Below are 10,190 nucleotides of genomic sequence, written 5' to 3' on the forward strand. Positions count from 1 at the left end.
ATAGCAATGAGTTGTCCCTTCTGTAATTATTTATATTATTTTTTTTAATTAAATTCTCTTACATATACAGTCTCACATATATATATATTTATCTATACATTTTATCTTTTCTAAGTAATTACAGAAGGGGCAACTCACATACAGTCTCACATTTATATTATCTTTTCTCGACATTTTATCTATATTTTTTTTTTAAAAAAAAAATAAATAAAAAAAATTATTAATATTCTCTCAAGATAGGTTTGTTAGAGAGATATGTGGCTATGATGATTTTTTTAATTTAAAAAGAGATTATTAATATTTAAAAGATTGTTTAATTTTTTGGGTTTAATTATTGGGTTTATTTGTTAACGGGATATCAAATCTAATCGTTAAATTTAACAGAATATTTTTTTATTTTTAAGTATATTCTGTTAAACCAAGAAATGTTAAACCAAAAAATACAGTTAGATAGACACTCTTAATATATATTTAATATATCTTTATATATTAAAAGTGTCTATGTAACGGCATTTCTTGTTTTAACAGAATATACCTTAAAAATAAAAGAATATTCTGTTAAATTTAACGATGTTAATAGTTTGATATCCCGTTAACAAATAAACCCAATAATTAAACCCAAAAAATTAAACAATCTTTTTTTAAATTTAAAAAAATCATCTTAGCCACATATCTCTCTAACAGCCCCCGTAAAAAATTAAAAAAATAACAAATTATTGAGATTTCTATTAGTTTAAATAATTAATATTATTTTATTACTCATTTCAATTAATCTGTAAACAAATCTCTCATCACTCAGCCCTCTCTCACTCACTTTCCAATTCTAAAAACCCTAATCGCAGCATCAAAACATTAAACAAACCAACTCTGTTATGAAGAGACGCTGCTACAGTGGGTAAGGCTGAACAGAGGAAACAAGCTAGGATGGTTGTGGCGGGATTAGCAGCGCTGGAGTTGTGGCGGAGGATTGCTCATCAGACGCTTGAGGAGTTGCCATTGACATGAGTCGATAGTTTTGAATATACTGATATGCCTCTCTTCTTTGTATTAAATAAAACTTGTTCAATATAAAATGGTGTGAACGGGGGAGTATATATAGCATTTCTTATAGAATTCTCGCAACTCTTCTAATTTTGGCCTCCAAAATCAACTTTCGAGTCGTTGGAGGCTAGGTCCATCGTAAGGTCTTTCTTTCTTCTCTGTTTTCTAACACAATGATTATTTTGATACAGCTGTGTCCTTGTAATTGAATTTTCAGTTTTTAGGCAAAAAATATTATGACATTGATATTTGGCTTTGGACGCATCATGTTGGGGAGTGACTTTGTATTAAGGTGTTGTGGTGTAGTTCTTGTAAGTTGAAGAAGATGCGGAAGGAATTTCCATCATTCTAAGGTAATTCTCTCCTTTTCTTATTTCTCTATTTTTTTTTTTTCATTCCAAGGAATTTTGACAATCATCTCCTTGAATGCCTCAAGGTCTCTCGCTCTTCTTTTAATGTAATTTGATATATTTGAACATATTATAGAACTTTGAAGTTATTCTCATTGTTGTGCCTTAGTATCTAACCTTGCTGATCCAAAAGCAAGTTGGATCTATTTTAAGTGTCGGTAAAGATGAAAAATGTATTGTATAGCTTGATTGGAATAAGCACATATAACAAATGTGAGTTTTTAGATTGAAATCAGAATACTAATATAAGATTTATGTCCAATATATATGTTATTTTTATTATTCACCATAATACATTTTAAAAACATTATTAATCGTTAATATTTATTTCCTAACATATTATAGGTGATTTTACTATTGGATATGCTTCTTTCTAATTTGAGGTACACATTATGCTATTTAATCTCTATCCATCTCTCCTGGTATGTTTAGTGAAAAGATTTACTCAAGTTTAGCACTTACAGAGTTTTATTCGGGTTTATGAAGATTTAAGGAGTCAACCTGCATTCATTAATCATGTTGTAACAACTAATCTACAGTTGGGAGCTCCTGCGTATGTTGTACCTCCTTCAGGAAGCCTTGATGAAGCTTTGATGGTTAGTGACAACTAACAAGTTTTTATAATCCATGAAATTATATCTTAAAGGGGTTAAAAATTTGAGACTAGAAATCTTTTACTAAAGATGAATGTCTTACTTATATGTCTCTATATATTCTTAAAAATATTGTCTCTTCTTTTAAGTGTTTGAGTATGCGCAATAATGTTCCATCTAGATCTTATTTGAGGTATGTAATATATTTTGACATTATTTTTCTAAGAAAATTTCAGACTTTTCATATTTTATGCAGACCTTCATTTGTTATGTTGATATAGATGGAGATCTTAATTAAATCATGTGCCCGGTAGTGAATAAATGCCATATTATTTTAACATTTATGCTAAAGAAAATCTCAATTTATCCTATTGCCATTATTTTTTCTTATTTTCTCACAACTATGAGTTATTGCACAATAGATGAGAAATTGTAAGTGGTGTGTAGAGACTAATGCTAAGAACTTGAACAATAAATGTGAAAGTAAGTATTTAGTCTTTTAGCATGTCCATTTTGTGGCCCTAAATAAATAAATAATAAATATTATTTTCATATATTGTTATGACTTATATATACATAATTATATTTTCCAAACCAAATATAATAACACTACTATTACTCTAATAAAATAAATCATTCACATAATCATTACCTTTAGTTACATAAATCTAAATAAAAATAAAGAACTAAACTTTAAATAAAATTAATATTTACGTGCCAAGGCACGTAACTTTTACCTAGTATATATATATATGTGTGTATTATTTACAATTAGAATAATATATATTTTCAATACAAATAAGTAATTTGTTTAGTTTAATATATTTTTAATTTTGAGGCATTTTCACTTTAATACTAATGTAAATAATCTTTTTGTGTCTTATTTGTGTAATTTTTTTAAAAAAAAAAAATTGTAGTATTTTAATAAAAAGATCTTGCTTATGTAAGGAAAGACAAAATGAAATCAAATACAAAAATTAATGTGAAACAAACAAAAGTATGTGGACGAATGAGATTAGAAATAGGGGTCATTTTCTTAAAAGCTAGGGCAGTAATGTGAAGAATACATTAATTAAAAAATACATATCGTTATTGTTTTGGTGTTTATATTATATTAATTCATGCAGCCAATGTTAATTGGGTAAGCACATTGAATTAAGACTTTCAAAACCTTTTACTCACGACAACAGAAACTTTTGATTCATCTCCTATATGTTTATCAAACGATCAATTTTGGCAACTATGTATACATAAATATACACATACTAAAATATATGTTGAAATTCTTTTTTAGTATATTTTCATGGCACTACATTTTTTTTAAAAAAAGAAAAGCGTACATGTATCGTGGCACTACATATAGTTAAAATATTTTTTTTTTTAATTTTTAAAAAATTTAAAATTATTTCCAATAATGAAAACTGAGTTGAAGTATTTTGAATACACGTGACAAACTAAACTATATGAAAATGATATTTTAACTATAATTATATTGATATATTTGATATGTATTTTCGAATGCAAAAATTTAAAAAGAAAAATTGTAATTCACACTCATTATATTTATGCATACTGTAAGATCGTAAAATATATGGGGATCTAATTGGCATAATTATATATTACTAGTTTATGTAGAAATAGGGTGTTAAAAGAATGTGGAGGCGTTTGGTTGGGAGGAATGAAAATATAGGAATAGGAATGGGAATGGGAATGGGAATGAGAATAGGAATGGAATGGAATAAAATTTAAAATGGATAAAAAAAATTGATAAAAAAATAATTAAATTTTTTTTCTTGTTACATTGGAATGGTCATTTCTTCCTTTTTAAAATGGAATAGCCATTCTACCAAAATGGTGGAAAGAGCATTCCATTGGAATGTCATTCTAATACTTTAAAATGCAACCAAACAAAGGAATGGAATGAAAATTATTTCTTTTCCGTTCCATTCCATTTCATTACCTCCAACCAAACGCCACGTAAGAGTTTTAATTAATATAATATATAAGCTTTTAAAGCGACCTTTGTTATATGTATTCCATTATGTCACAGTACACTAGTACTATACAGTTGTTGATTATTATTATTATTATTATTATTATTATTATTATTATTATTTTAGATGTTTCAGATCAAGGTATTGTGACAAGAGTATTATTATTAGCTATGACTTACGAATTAAGCCGCCCTCAATCATCAATAATAAGTTAATATTTTAAGAAGTTGAATTCCTCCATCAATTATTAGTTAATTATTTTACCTGCAATATATACTATATAGATATGATTTGACAATTTTAGCTAAAAAAACCAAAGTCAGAGGTCAAAAATTTTCTTAACCCTTTTTGGAAAGCAGCCGATTTCGTCTTCTCTACCTGTTTTTTAAAATAGTTGTCAAGTTAGAGCACTTTCAACATATTCACCATTTTATTTTTTAAAATACTTTATTAAAATTTTATTTTTATTATTACATATTTATTACACCATATATTAATTTTTTTTATATTTTCTTATACTATTTAAATAATATATTCATAATACACAAAATAATAACATATTATGTATTACATAATATTTATTTACTTTTACACTTATAAATAAATAAAAATAATAAAAAATTATAGCTAGCCACTAAAATTAAGAAATTTCTTATTTATGTTATAAAATATTAGTATTATGTAATATTATAATTTAGAGAAAGAAAATAGAGAAGAGATGAGAATTTTCTGAGTGATTTATTCCAATAGGTGATCTCCTATTTATACACATACAAGAGTCAAATATTAAGAAACTAAGAGAAAGGGAAACTAAGAAAAAGGGAATGTTGATTACATTAATGGTAATAAATAAAAGATTTGGACATACACATAATTAATACTATTTATAACACTCCCCCTTGGATGTCCATAATAACTGCCTCATTAAAAACCTCGCCGAGAAAACCCAGTGGGACAAAACTCGGTCAAGGAAAAAAGAGTTCAGTATGAAATTACTCCCCCTCATTTTGGCATTCGTGGAGATCCTTTAATCGACGCATTCCAATCTTGTGAACCATCTTCTCAAAAGTTGATGTTGGTAATGACTTCGTGAATAAGTCTGCAAGATTATCGCTTGATCGAATTTGTTGAACATCGATATCACCATTTTCTTGAAGATTGTGTGTAAAGAAGAATTTTGGTGAAATATGTTTAGTTCTGTCTCCTTTAATGTACCCTCCTTTAAGTTGAGCGATGCAAGCAGCATTATCTTCATAGAGAATTGTTGGTACTTCTTTATTAGATGTTAATCCACATGTTCCTCGAATATGTTGTGTCATTGATCTTAACCAAACACATTCTCGACTTGCCTCGTGAATTGCAAGTATCTCAGCATGATTTGAGGAAGTAGCCACCAGAGTTTTCTTTGTTGATCGCCAGGATATAGCAGTGTCACCGCAAGTGAACAAATAGCCAGTTTGAGATCTGGCTTTATGTGGATCAGATAAATATCCTGTATCTGCGTAGCCAATAAGTTGTGACCCACAATTATTAGAATAGAATAATCCTTTATCAATAGTACCCTGGAGATAGCGGAGTATGTGCTTAATCCCTTTCCAATGTCTATATGTTGGAGCAGAACTAAATCTTGCTAATAAATTGACGAGAAAGCTATATCGAGGTCTTGTACAATTAGCAAGATACATCAATGCTCCTATTGCACTAAGATATGGTACTTCTGGACCAAGGAGCTCTTCATGTTCTTCTCTAGGTCGAAAAGGATCTTTTTCTACATCAAGTGACCTAACTACCATTGGGCTACTCAATGGGTGTGATTTATCCATATAAAACCGTCTCAAAATCTTTTCAGTATAAGTTGACTGATGAATGAAAATTCCACATTTTAAATGCTCAATTTGTAGACCAAGACAAAATTTTGTTTTTCCTAAATCTTTCATTTCGAACTCTTTCTTTAGATATTCCACAGCTTCTGAAAGTTTTTCAGGAGTTCCAATAATATTCAAATCATCAACATATACAGCAATGATAACAAACTCAGGACTTGAACTTTTTATAAAAACACATGGGCAAATAGGATCATTTTTATATCCTTCTTTTAATAAATATTCACTAAGTCGATTGTACCACATGCGTCCTGATTGTTTTAATCCATACAATGATCTTTGTAATTTAATTGAGCACATTTCTCGATTGCTTGAATTATATGCATCATGCATCTTAAATCCTTCACGGATCTTCATGTAAATATCACTATCTAGTGATCCATATAAATAAGCTGTGACTACATCCATTAATCGCATATCGAGTTTTTCACTCACAGCCAGGCTAACCAAATATCTTAATGTTATTGCATCCACCACAGGAGAATATGTCTCCTCATAATCAATACTTGGCCTTTGAGAAAAACCTTGAGCTACAAGTCTTGCTTTGTATCTCACAACTTCATTTTTCTCATTTCTTTTACGTAAACATACCCATTTGTATCCAACGGGTTTCACACCTTCGTGTGTTTGGACTATAGGTCCAAATACTTTGCGTTTAGCAAGTGAATTCAATTACGCTTGAATTGCTTCTTTCCATTTTGGCCAATCTTTTCTATTTTGACATTCTTTGATAGATTTAGGTTCAAGATCCTCGTTTTCATTCATAATTTCTAGCGCTACATTATAAGCAAAAATATTGTCGACAATTACTTCGAGTCGGTTCCATTCTTTTCTTGTATTGACATAATTTATTGAGATCTCATTATTGCTAATATTTTCGAATTTTCGAATCTCTTCAAGAGATTTGTTAATGTCAACATCTTCCTCGAAATTTTCAGCCTCTTCATTAGGGCCATCTTGATTATTTGCTCCCTTTCTTTTTCGAGGATTTTTATCTTTGGAACCGACTGGTCTACCACGTTTCAAACGTGCTATAGAATCATTAATTAATTGTCCTTCTGGGACTTCAATTCGAATTGGAGCATTTTCGAATGGAATATGTGATTTTGTAATTTTCTTTGGGTCAGTGAATGCATTTGGTAATTGATTTGCAATATTTTGCAAATGAATTATTCTTTGAACTTCAAGTTCACATTCATTTGTACGAGGATCAAATTGAGATAATGATTGTGCATTCCATATAATTTCTTTTTCCAGCTGTTTCTTTTCCCCTCCCCCTAAAGCTGGGAAACTTGTCTCATCAAAATGACAATCAGCAAAACGTGCTGTAAATACATCTCCAGTTGTGGGTTCGAGATATTTAATGATAGATGGAGATTCATACCCAACATATATTCCCAGCCTCCTTTGAGGACCCATCTTTGTTCGTTGTGGTGGAGCAATCGGAACATATATTGTACAACCAAAGATTCTTAGATGGGAAATATTTGGCTCCGACCAAAAGCCAATTGTAGTGGGGAGAATTTGTGATATGATGTTGGCCTAATGCGTACAAGTGCCATTAAAGATGTAAAATAGCATGTCCCCAAGCTATAATTGGGTGTTTTGTTCTCATAAGTAATGGTCTTGCAATTAATTGGAGGCGCTTAATAAATGATTCTGCTAGACCATTTTGTGTATGTACATGAGCAACAGGATGTTCAACATTTATCCCTATTGACATACAATAATCATTAAAAGCCTGTGATGTAAATTCACCAGGATTATCAAGGCGGATTGTCTTGATTGCATAGTCTGGGAATTGTGCTCGTAATCGGATTATTTGAGCAAGCAATCTTGCAAATGCTACATTACGAGTAGATAATAAGCAAACATGTGACCATCTAGTTGATGCATCTATCAATACCATAAAATATCTGAATGGTCCACATGGTGGGCAAATAGGCCCACATATGTCGCCCTGAATTCGTTCAAGAAATCCAGGGGATTCAATTCCAACCTTTACCGGTGAGGGCTTAATGATTAACTTTCCTTGAGAACAAGCAGCACATGAGAACTCACTGGATAAAAGAATCTTTTGGTTCTTCAATGGATGACCATGTGAGTTTTCTATTATTCTACGCATCATAATTGAACCGGGATGGCCTAACCGGTCATGCCAAATAACAAATAAATTTTTCTGGTTTGCGAACTTCTCGTTCACAATAACATGAGTTTCTATTGTACTTATACGTGTAACGTACAAACCTGAAGACAAACCAGGTAATTTTTCTATCATGCATTTTTTTCTTAAAATAATAGATGTAATGCAAAGATATTCAAAATTATTTTCATCTATTGTCTCAATATGATATCCATTACGACGTATATCTTTGAAACTCAACAGATTCCTTTTTGATTTGGTGGATAATAAGGCATCATCTATAATAATTTTTGTTCCTCTAGGCATCAATATAATGGCTCTTCCGGAGCCTTCAATTAAATTTGCAGTGCCTGATATTGTATTAACATTTGCCTTCATTCTTGATAAATTTGAAAAATATTTATCACTTCTGAGTATTGTATGAGTGGTTGCGCTATCCACCAAACACATATCATCACCATTATTTGTAGAATCATGTATAGAATGACAAATGTCCATTACTTCATTAACAAAAAAAATATAATAAGTTCAAAATATAAATGCTTAAATAATAAAAGTTTATTACATAAATATGCCAAATAAAATAAACACCATAAAGTAAATAAATGATAATAATAAAAAAAAACATAACAAAGAAAAGTGACTAATTGTGGACATTCCTATCTCCATTATCGATATTCATGTTGTTATTAATGAGATCTTCATTAAAGAAATCTGCAACATCTAAGTGCGTAATATCCAAAGGCTCTTTGAGAAAACCATCATCTTGATAGGCAAAATTTGCTTCTATTTTCTCCTTTCCTTTCACAGATGCTTGATAAAGATCAGCAAGGTGTTTTGCCGTACGACAAGCACGTGCCCAGTGTCCTTTTATTCCACATCTGGAACATAAATTTTCAGAATTTCTATGATTATTATTTTGAGGACCTTTTCCCTTGTTCTCAGTAGTTGTGCTTTTCATTGGAGTATATGAATTTTTATTTTGACCATTACGATGCCAAACATTGCTTCGACCGCGATCGCGACCACGACCGCGACTTTGATTATGGTCACGACCACGTCTATTACTTCGATTATGATCACGACTACGACTATGATTATGATTGTCAGCAATTGTAGCATTCACTTCAGGGAATGGAGCAGACCCAGTTGGGCGAGATTCATGATTTTTCATCAAAAGTTCATTATTCTGCTCAGCTACTAGAAGACATGAAATCAATTCTGAATATTTTTTAAAATTTCGCTCTCTATATTGCTGCTGCAGGAGCACATTAGAGGCATGAAAAGTAGTATATGTTTTTTCTAACATTTCATAGTCAGTAACTTTTTCTCCACACAACATTAATTTAGAAGTGATATTAAACATTGCAGAGTTATAATCACTTACTGATTTAAAATCTTGCAACCTCAGGTGCAACCAATCATTCTTAGCCTTTGGCAATATGACAGTTTTTTGATGGTCATATCTTTCTTTCAAATTTTGCCAAAGCACAAGAGGATCTTTTACGGTTAAATATTCAGATTTTAACCCCTCATGGAGATGATGGCGAAGGAAAATCATAGCCTTGGCCTTATTTTGTTTTGTTTCAGTATTTTGATCTTTGATGGTGTCTCCAAGACCCATAGCATCTAAATGGATTTCAGCATCAAGAATCCATGACAAATAGTTTTTTCCAGAAATATCAAGTGCCACAAAATCAAGTTTTGCAAGGTTTGCCATGGATAAAACTATATCAATATAAAGTGTAAATTATTAGACATATACATAAACTTTGAAAAAAAAATACAACAAAATATAGTACAATATAGAATAAGATAATAAGATTAAACAATATAATATGATAAACAAATCAACACACATATATAATATATAAGCATCTATATAGATATATATAAGCATAGACATATATTGTATAAATATTAATTCATTAAAAAAAAATGGCTAACTCGAATGTGTTTCAGTCAGATGAGTATATATATATATATACATATATATATTTAGTGTATCATGACTTTGAAGCAATTCGAGATCACATAACAAAAACATTGTCATACCTTGGTTAGAGGCTCGTGCTGATAACGTGTTATAAAATATTAGTATTATGTAATATTATAATTTAGAGAAA

At 30.1% G+C, this 10,190-nt stretch overlaps 1 long non-coding RNA gene across 2 annotated transcripts; it reads left to right on the forward strand.

The window, feature by feature from the left end:
• The first annotated feature begins 734 nt into the window (after nt 1–734).
• LOC115720803 (uncharacterized) lies at nt 735–2,299 on the forward strand. Of its 2 annotated transcripts, none has more exons than XR_009687827.1 (3): nt 735–1,394; nt 1,797–1,834; nt 1,916–2,299. It is a non-coding gene; the product is annotated as an uncharacterized LOC115720803 (long non-coding RNA). The 2 variants fall into 2 exon arrangements; XR_004012311.2 differs by having other exon boundaries at nt 1,938–2,299.
• Nucleotides 2,300–10,190: the final 7,891 nt, after the last annotated feature.

This window comes from Cannabis sativa, chromosome 5, assembly GCF_029168945.1.
Source record: "Cannabis sativa cultivar Pink pepper isolate KNU-18-1 chromosome 5, ASM2916894v1, whole genome shotgun sequence".
Lineage (NCBI taxonomy): Eukaryota > Viridiplantae > Streptophyta > Magnoliopsida > Rosales > Cannabaceae > Cannabis > Cannabis sativa.